Raw genomic sequence first — 10,433 nt, 5'->3', positions numbered from 1 at the left:
TTCGTTCTTACAGGGTCTGGTTGCTTAAACACCTCGAATCTAAGATATCTGACAAGCAATTCCCTTTAGATAGAAGACAACAAGTGGCTTTGCAGGGCAAATTTCAGATGAACAATCCAATGTTCATTCCGAGATGAATCCACATACAAAGACCGTGTTGAAGTGTGTGTGTTAGCAAAGGCCGCATATTCACACATACACTTATTATTATTTTAGTTTGGGATCTTCTCGATAAAACTCAAAGTCTAAGCAGTTTAAAGGTATAATGAGTAAACATACAAAATCGTGCAATGCTAGTTTAAAATTAAAACAACAATTTAATTTAATTTCCACTTACTCCATTGATGTTGCTTTTCGTTACGGCAAATAAACAGATTTTTTCAGTTTTAAATCTGTACCGATGTGCAAATCTCATGAATAAATTGCTTCTTTCGACTGCTACTCAAAATATATATTGCCATCTAGAATACATTAATGGTGTTTTTGTTTGTTTCAGATTTGAACTTCTGAAATGGCGTGGAAACTCCCCTGGCTTGGAGAAACAAACTCTATAATTTTGCAAGCCGTTTGGAGGAAGGTACTTCAAAGATACACCTATGTAGATAATTATTGCATAATTGTTGATCAAAATTTCAGTTCAATGTTACGATATAGTTCTACATAACATGACTGTTTATGCATAAGAAAACCCATCTCTCATTCATTCGTTCAGGGAAGAACCAAATTATCAATTCAAGGGGTCTAGATCAGCTGGCTTATCCTTTTTGGTAACCACTTGGGCCCTCATCTTTAGGATTAAATGTATCACCATTCTTAGAAATTGCGAGCATGATAAGAAAATTCAAAATCTTTAAGAAACCATCAGGCAAAATGAAATGTATACGTCCATGTACAAGGGGATCATCCCCTCCCCTGAGCTCTCACAAAGCAGAATTTTTTTCCCATGGACTAGAAAATAATCTATTCCTTAGTCTTTGAATCTAGGGTCTTGGCATGCAATTATTTAGTAGAATCCCCGATGATGGAGGCTCTGGTTAAAAGAATCCCTGTAAAAGATCTTAACATGACAACATTTGGGGATGATAAAAATTCTCTGCAACGGATTATCCAAGACTACCCTGCCGTAGGGTTAAACCTTGGAAAGTGTCCATGCCATGTGTTGGAAGTGCAGATGAGTCCATTGCTTAAAACAATTATTACAAGAAAGTAATTTATGGACTCAAAATGGCTTGTGGTAGGGTGATTACATTTGCAGAAAATAAATTCTCATGCTTCCAAAGCATGTCAGCCCTGTACGATGCAAACCATAAAAGGGCAATAATCTTAACATGCAGAAGTATTTTACATGAAAATCATATGGAAACTTCAAAACCATACAAGCCCGATAAACAATTACCAATCAAGTGTGAGTGGGGAACAAATATTAGGAGCCATTGAAGTTGGATAGTAAAAATATCTTCCAGAGGCAGGTTTGAAATGCAGCTCGTCAGTTGTGAGCTTGTCAATTACTCCAGTAATAGGGCACACTAGGGTATGCCTTGATTCATATTATGTTTATCCTTGGTTTCTTCGAACAAGCGCCCCATGACAGTACTCAGGGCTGGTGTTAGTTCCCCCAACTTCCATGCATTGCCATAAGTTCAACTTCTAATTCGAGGTTTTCCCATGGCCGGCACAAGGCGACTAGGAGTCTGCATAATGGAAATATGACCTTAGTTCAATGGAATTCATTAGTCAGTCTTGCATATTATCTAGCTTAATGAAACATTAGCAGTTTTTGCCTATGGGATTTACCAAGCACGGCACAGTTTCGAGTTTTGATCCGACTTCCAGTGGTGGGTTTCTCTTCCAGGGACTCCCACAAAAGGGGATTGCCCCTGCAGAAATGAAACATGAGTAGTTTTTGCATCACAGAAGAATTTGTTTGCAATCTTTACAGTACGACAGTTTCTAGATCAGAGCATAAATTATAATCTGCAATATCATGTAATAATGTCTTTATATAAAAGCAAGTATGACCTACTACGAGGTCCACTTATATTTGTACTTAATTTTTTATGTGTTCTATTTTCCTTTCTCAGGAAGACTACACGGACATTAGACCTTTGGAAACACGATAGCGGGCTTTTGCCAGGTGTTCACAACACGGCAATTGTAACCAAAGGTATGTCCATTCTGTTTCTTCCAATGGAACTTTGGGAACAACGATTCCAACTTTAGGAATGTCAAATATTGGTTTTGGATATTCAGTGAAGACAACTTCCAGTGAGGATATTTCCTAGCTCAAAATCTTTGATTTCCAATCCTTCTGGAATGTGATGTATATTACCCACTGGTAGTGGGTTCGATCATGTCCATTTAACTCATTTATAGCACCTGGTGCTGATTTCAATAAAATGAATGTTTTGGCTAATTCTGGAGACAATTACTCATCAGTTCCAGGACGCCTAGGCGACATGTTTTAATGTCAGTATTATATCTATGGGTGCAGAAAACCAACAATGCCTACAATAGGTTTCAGGAGCCAGATGATTCCAACCTTGAGGTTAGGAAATGCTCCCTCTGGTGGAATGGGTTATTCAAGATTTAACTACATAAGAACTACTCCAGCAACTTACTGCGGGTGCAAGTGGGCACATCTACCATAATATGAGTGGTCAAATGGGTGGCAATAACATGCAGTAGGAAAATTCTTCCCATGGTTTAGTGAATGAAAGCATGAATTACAGGATACATGTGGCAGAAAATATGGTAATGTGCAACTACGTGCTTCTTCAGAGCAGAATACCACTCAGCAGCATCACCAAGGTCTTTTGCAGTGTAAGTTCTAAATTGCTTTCTTTTCATTTTAAATGCTTTTGGTAATTGAAATTTTTTGCATGTTTTTGTGGATCATATATAATTCTTCTGAACATTTTGATTTTACTTGGTTTTAATTCATTCTGAACATTGGCTTTGCAGTTGCAATGATCAATCCAGTGGTTCCATTATTTGGTGTTTGTTATGCGAATGCAGCTGATATTGCACGTTCTAGAAACTTATATTGACTTGCACACTGTAAGTACATTGGACGATACAGATCCATATAAGTTTCCAAAACCTCGAGATCAGCTGCATTCATTGCATTACTTGGAAAGGAAATTTCAGACTTTTTGCTTTTACTTGGAGGCTGTTCTTCCCATGTTGAGTCATGTATAGACCTTGCTGGCAAATTTATTTTAGTTCCAAGTATACTGTTAAATTTTGAAGATTTTGGCACAACATTCACACAATCTATTGCTCCAAGATTTGATGATTGAGCGTAGGCATAACATAAAGGCGAACAAGTCCACAAACACAGGAATTTGAAGATTTTGGCACAACATTCACGCAATTTATTGCTTCAAGATTTGATGATTGAACATGGCCATCCACACATTGTTTTCTAATATAATGCCGAATGGGTCCACAAACAGGGCAATTGTCAGATTTTAACAGTACATTTGGAACTAAATTTTTTTTTGCCACAAGTTTTGTAGTTTCTATTCATGACTCAACACAGGAAGAAGAATATCAAAGTAAAAGAAGAAATTTTGAACCTTGCTCTCCTAGTAATGCAATTAATGCAGCTGATCTTGTAGGTTCAGAAAACTTATATGAATCTGTATCATCCAATGCACTTCCAGTAGCATCTAGCTTGAATGGAAAATTGTTAGGGTTTCAATCATCCAGGATGATACTTGATCCTGGATCGCCTTCACAGCAATAAATATTGCCAGCACTACAGCAATGCCAACAGAATCCATCATCTTTCTTGCCGAAGAGTCAATCAATTTAACTAAAGCAATGTCAACAACAACAACTACTACTACCTTAACAAATCATCCCAAATGCAAACTCAAGATTTTAAGCCAAGTGGACATGATGCAATCTCATGTATTGAAGTCATCCAAAGTAGAATCAGTACTTGTGAAAATAGATCAGGCTGCGAGCACACAAAAAGGATCTAGCAAAATGTCTAGGGAATTCAAGAATGATATTTTTCAGAATCCACATGCTGAGCATGGGCATATGCAAGGGCAACTGCTTAAGGAAGAACCTGCAGTCCTTTCTTCTTAAAATTTCCTTGTGCAAGGTAAGCAAGAAGCTGTTCTGGTTAAACAGGAAACTATAACGGATATCCCATCCCCTGCTAGTTCATCTTCCAAAAAACCTGGTAAGGTGTTTCTTTAACAGAACTTTTTAATCCTGAGCAGATAAGGGAACATGTTAAAGGGCTGTGACAGTGGGCATTGGCAGGTCAGTATGGAAGCTTCTTTTTAGGATGATATTTGCTGCCTGTTAATTGGTGTCTGATATCATTATCTAGCCATTAGTTTTTCTCCTGATGAAGTTGTATAATCATCAATTACTTAATGTTCAGGGTTTCCAAATTGTTTCTTATGGGATTTTGCCAATTCGAGACCTTTCTATATGGTTTGATCACCTATATTGTGTGCATTTCCACCGTAGACAATTTTCTTGTGATACAATGAATAGAGATTCGTTTTGCATTTTTTTAAAGCCTGATTATGTCCCATTTAGTGTTTATTGAGAAGTTGATACATAGACGGGTAAATATAAAGGATCGGTTAAATACAGTTCCAACATACTAGATATTCTTTTTTGTGTTTAGCAACTGACAACTTATTACATCAGAGTATTGCATAGTTACATTCAGTCTACTAGCTTTTCTACACCAAAACTGAACTTAAGTTATTAAACATGCAAAATGACAGGTAGCCTAACTGGTTATTCTGCTGCTCTTTGCAATCCAAGAATATCTAATTTTTAAACTACTGTAGGAAAAATCTGAGTAATAAACATTATTTCCTCAAACACTAACAATATTCTTAATAAACCATTATTAAGAAAGGAACTAGTTCTGTTACTCATGGAAATAAGCAATATAGAGACTCTTATAAAAAAAATCTGAATACAATCATGTGCTCTTGAACCGACCAAAGAAAAAGCCAATTCAGCTGTAGAAATTCAGTTTGAACTCTGCACCACTGTTTGCTGGAGCTACACCCTTTTGCTTCTTCAAGATCATGTTGCCTAATACCATTATCAAAGTAAGCAAAATCTTTAGTCTGACTAATCCAAGAATATTGGCTTCCAGATGCTCCTCCATCACATTGTTGCCATGCTACCAGAAATGAGAATCATTAAACATAATGGAAATGACGATGTAATGGAAAATGAGGTTGCACTGAATAAACAAAATAGAAATTGTTTTCTATACTCGTGCATATATTTTATAGTTTTTTATTTTTTTAACATTATACCTTTTGAATAGAGAGTGGACTTATAAAATGATATGAATTACGACTAGGAAAATTCATCTTTAGTAGTCACATCTGGTTTTTGGAAACATCTTTGAAAAGATGTCATGGTGTGATCATGGATATATCAACAAAAAGATAATGTTTAAAGACATTTTAAAATACAAATCATATATTATTTAACCAGCCTGATGGCACTTGAACTTGGAGGCTTAATAACAAAAAATGACAATCAAGATTAATTCTATTACAGGAATGTGCACCCCATCATCTCAAGCAACAATCACTTGAAGGAAATCACACACGATGCAATACAGACCCAACGCTCATTGATTTTTATCCACAATAGAACTTAATAATCACTTCTGTTATTTCTATGAAGCATTATAGGTTACAATCGCATGGATAGACTCTCTCTATAGACAAATTGACCAACTCCCTTATTCCTTATCCGATCATTATGACTTTTTTTTCCTCTTTTTAGACATCTTTTTTGGAAGTTACGTTTCATCTTTTGTCCTTTTTGTTTATAACTGTTATCTTTCTCTTGTTTCATACTAATATCTGATTTATTTTATTGTAAAACTCAAAATTGCTATATCACCCTATTTACCTGTGGATTTTGGGTAATGTATGTCCCAAAATTGAGTATAGCTTGGAATCCAAGTGAAATCGTACAGGGTTAGTTTCATTTGGGCTTGAAACATTTTAAATTTTCTTTGGTTAAATAGTAATGTATCCAACATCGACATGTTGATTCCAATGTGATTCCAAGTTGTTTCAAAAATGCATGTGTCATTTCTTCACAATTTCGATATTAGTTGCAGGAAAATATGGAGTGTTGTCACAAAAGCATGTGAATCTTTTGATGTCGTCACAAGAGCAACCTGCCACATAGATTGTAGACTTAAAGTCTATTAATTGTTTTAGTTTATGTTATTTCCAAAATGAGAAGTTCAAAAAGTAAAAACTAGCACTTGCACTTTAAACAACTGCAATAGTTACGTTGATAGTAAGATATACTCTAGAAGACAAAGGGGAACAACTTAATATATTCTCCTCCTCTTTTTCCTTCTCTTTGTCCTCCTTGATGTTATTCTCTTATTGCTCATCTTCCTTCTACTTCATTTTTCTTCTCTTTCTTCCTCCCCTACTTTTCCTCCTCCTCCTTTCCCTTCTTTCATCTTCTTCTTCTCTTTCTCCTCCTTACTACTCCCTCTTTCCCTTTATTCACTTTCTTCTTCTTCTTCCTTTCCTTTTCCTCTCCCCCTTTTCATTTTCCTTGTTCCCCCTTCTCCTCCTCCTCCTTGTCCCCCCTCTACTCCTTTTTTTGCAACTTCCCACCCTCCTTTTCTCCTTCCATGTGCCTTTTTTTTATTTGCATTATCCTTGAACTTTACTCTATTTTCTTCTTCTCTTTTTAATGAATAAAGTTGAGTTTATTTGAAGACATTATCTACAAAATGTTTAAAATTGAAAGAGTTGAAGATATAAATATTCAATTATATCATATGTTTGATTTTATTTTTTTGATATTTAAATAATGTAATAGAATGAATATATTACATAATTAATTTTTAGGAATTAAAGTAATAATTTTAAACAATAATAGAGTGAAGTAATGTATTAAAAAGTCTAACATGATTTGATAAACTTACATTTGAGTACTAATATTCTTGTGTTAAAAAATATAGGTACATACTCATTAAAATAATGGAAAATAATGGCTTCCTTATGCAAACGATATTTTTATGTATATTTACTTTCAATATTTGAAAAAGGGGTAAAAATTTATTCAAATCAAGGCAAAGCCAACAATTGCATATTTCTATTTGTAAGCAAGAGGTTTTCTAAAACTATAATATAATCAAGAGGGAGGACATCCCTCCCTTTGATATCCCAATCTCCAACTTTTTCAAATGCTCACTTCATTATGCAATTAACAATTCCGTTCCACTCTCTAGAATATGACAAAAAGAGAAAAGCTCCAAAACTTCACAAAACTAAAGTATTTGGATTTGTTCGACCACTAAGGCTAATTGCTTACTAACACCTTCAAATTTATGAGTATTCATGGAAAATAAGAAAATAACATGTTCATTCTCATCTCTCCCTATCCCACCAATATCGGCATGACCACGATTGCCCTGAGAAGAGCCATCGGTCTTAATTTTTAAAACCCCTAAGGGGGGAGGCATCCACCTTCCCATTATGTTAACTTGTTGCTTTGCATGGCAGGATCTACTGCTCGTAACTCTCCCCACATCAATATTCACAAGTTGCAAACAAAGATTAGTTCACTTGGAGGCACACTTTTTGACAAATCACACTTTTCAATAGTATTAAAAAAAAAAAAAAAAAACACTTCTAATTTAAGAATGTTATTAAAATTAAAATGCATTGTTAAAGATTATTTTAGAGTGAAATATTTAATGAAATTAAGTACTTCTTGTATATGTTCCATTTGCAATTGTTTGAAAATCTTTGAATTAAAAGTAATTTCTAAATTTGATTCTCAAAATATTTTATTCATTTATTTATTTTAAATGACATGAATTTTTTGGATTTTCAAATAAATCTTTATTACAATAAAAAATCTTTTAAAACAAAATTATGTAAATTTTAAAATTAGAATATATTATCAAAGACTATTTTAGAATGAAATATTTGATGAAATTAAGTAAATCTTCCTCTATTTATTTCATTTGCACTCATTTGAAAAACTTTAAGTTAAAAATTATTTCTAAATTTCATTCTTAAATATTTTATTCATTTATTTCTTTTAAATGACACAAATTTATTGAATTTTCAAATAAATCATCAATACAATAAGCTTTTTAAATAAAATTATATAAACTTCAAATTTTCATTGTGCTCATAAAGTAAGTATATATATATATATATATATATATATATATTTTAAACCATATTGTGAAAAAAAAAATGTTTATGCTTGATCAATAATATGTCTTTTTTCAAATTTTATTTCTTATTTTGTTTTCCCAAACCATACAATAGGTAATTAATTACAAAATTCTTTTATCTATCTTGAGCATGCACGCACGCAGAGAGAGCGCTATTATTGTCTAACACTTATAGACTATAAAAAAATGTGAACTATGCAAACTATAAGCCTTGCGCAAAACCCCAATTCCCTCATCTCTGACCACCAAACAAATGAAGGCAAAGGATGGAACATAGTAGTCAATAAACAAAGATGGACAAGATTGGCACAGGAAAATGATTTAAGAAACCTAAATCAGGAATTAACAAGGAAGAGGAAATCATTATGCAAACTCAATCCCCTTCTAGTTCATCAAAATTTTGGTAAGAGCATCTGTTTGAAATGAAATGATAAGTTTTTTTGAAAATATGCAATCCACCCTAAAATCAAGAGATCTAATGGAATGTAGTTCATCTTGCATTCTAGCCTTGTGTGATCCTAGGAAAGTAAGTTTTGAACCCCATGTGAAGAGAACAAATTGGATGGGAGGTTGGTTGAAGTGCACAAATAATAATCTAAATTTATTCTTAACAAATGTCCATGCCCCCATATAGACTACTAGGAAAAAAGAAGTTTGGCAAGACATAGTAATAGTTTTTGAGCAATTTCAAAATTACAACTTCATTCTAAGTGGAGACTTTAATGCTAAATTATATAATGAAGATAAAAAAGGAGTAAGGTATGAACCTCAATCTTTAAAAGACTTAGACACTGGGTACATGCCAAGAACATTATGGATATACAATTTCAGAATGGTATCTACACTTGGAACAATAAGAGGGAAGGGTTGTCTTTCATAGCTGAACAATTAGATAGATTATTGTTCAAAGGAGACATAACCTTGTTTACTATAAATTCAAAGCATCTATCTTAAATTTGAGTAGGTCAAATCATCTTCCAATCAAATTGGAAATCACTGAAGAATCCAAATAGGTTAGTTGTCTATATAAAGCAGAGAAAATGTGGTTCTTAGACAAGGACATTATATCCCTTCTAGAGGGATGGTGGAAGGAGGGTTCTAAACTATACTATCGCATTAAACAAAAACTTTTGGAATGCAACAGAGTAAATTTCAAAAAACATCTTTGAAGAAAAAGAAGAGGTTGAAAATGGCTTAGCAAAATTAGAGGAAAAGACAATGAAGGAAGGAATGGACTTTGAAATTTACTCTAAAGAGAATCTCCTAAGACAAAGACATGAAGACTTGTTAGTGAAAGAAGAAGTATATTGGAGGCAAAAATCAAAAGAGATATGCTTGGCTGAAGGGGACATAAACACAATTTTTTTCTAGAATAGTACCAAAGTGAGAAGAGGGATAAATGGAACAATCCAAATCAAAGATAATGATAACTCCATCAAACAAGACCCTCAGTGATGTAGAGGAAAGTGTGGCATAGTAGTTTCGAAGTTTTTGCTATCAAACTTAGAGAATTGCACCAAATAAATCCTATTCCTAATGCCTTCCTCAATACATTCAATGGATCCAAATAGCCCAAACTTGGTATATCCTTCCACTTATGATCTCTAAGGGTTCTTGAGGTCTTAGCACAATCAAATCAATCCAAACCATCAATTGTTAAAGTCCCAAATGCTCATCTACTAAGCCAAATATATTGACTTTACTTATTAGGCCTAAAACCAATTTCCCACGCAAAGTGCCACCTAACCATTGGTTTAGAATTCAAATTTACTATCTTTCTTATTTTAACTTCTAAATATTTTCCAATTTTAGAATCTATGAAATTTGACTCTAAATAATCCCTTTTTACATATTTGAGGATATATGACCGTTCCCACATCATGGTAAATTGTCTATTATTACTTTTAGGTTCCATGGTCCTTATAGGACCATTTGGACATTTTGACAATACATTGTGTTCATTACAACCAAGATCAATTATTGGCTTTAATAGATCATAATTGATTCTTGTGTTTTCCAAGTACCTCCTTTGCCTTTACAGTTGCTCCAAGGTCTTTATGGTTGTTTGGGTGCCTGTGCATCATACTCCCCAAGGATGAAAGAACTATTGTCTGAATAGTTCAATGGTCTGCTCCTAGTGCAATGAAACCTCCCATAGGGTTTGGACCCCTTGTACTTCAACATCCTTTATACCTATAGTCACCAA

General features: G+C 33.8%; 1 long non-coding RNA gene across 1 annotated transcript; it reads left to right on the top strand.

Annotated features, from left to right (window-relative positions):
- The first annotated feature begins 413 nt into the window (after positions 1-413).
- On the top strand, positions 414-4,539 carry LOC149554837 (uncharacterized). Its single transcript, XR_016365247.1, has 4 exons — positions 414-577; positions 2,082-2,164; positions 2,492-2,820; positions 2,962-4,539. It is a non-coding gene; the product is annotated as an uncharacterized LOC149554837 (long non-coding RNA).
- Positions 4,540-10,433: the final 5,894 nt, after the last annotated feature.

The sequence above is a fragment of the Cupressus sempervirens genome, chromosome 5 (assembly GCF_028749045.1).
Source record: "Cupressus sempervirens isolate cs-2001-9-10 chromosome 5, ASM2874904v1, whole genome shotgun sequence".
Lineage (NCBI taxonomy): Eukaryota > Viridiplantae > Streptophyta > Pinopsida > Cupressales > Cupressaceae > Cupressus > Cupressus sempervirens.
This window is presented reverse-complemented; position numbering and strand designations above follow the sequence as displayed.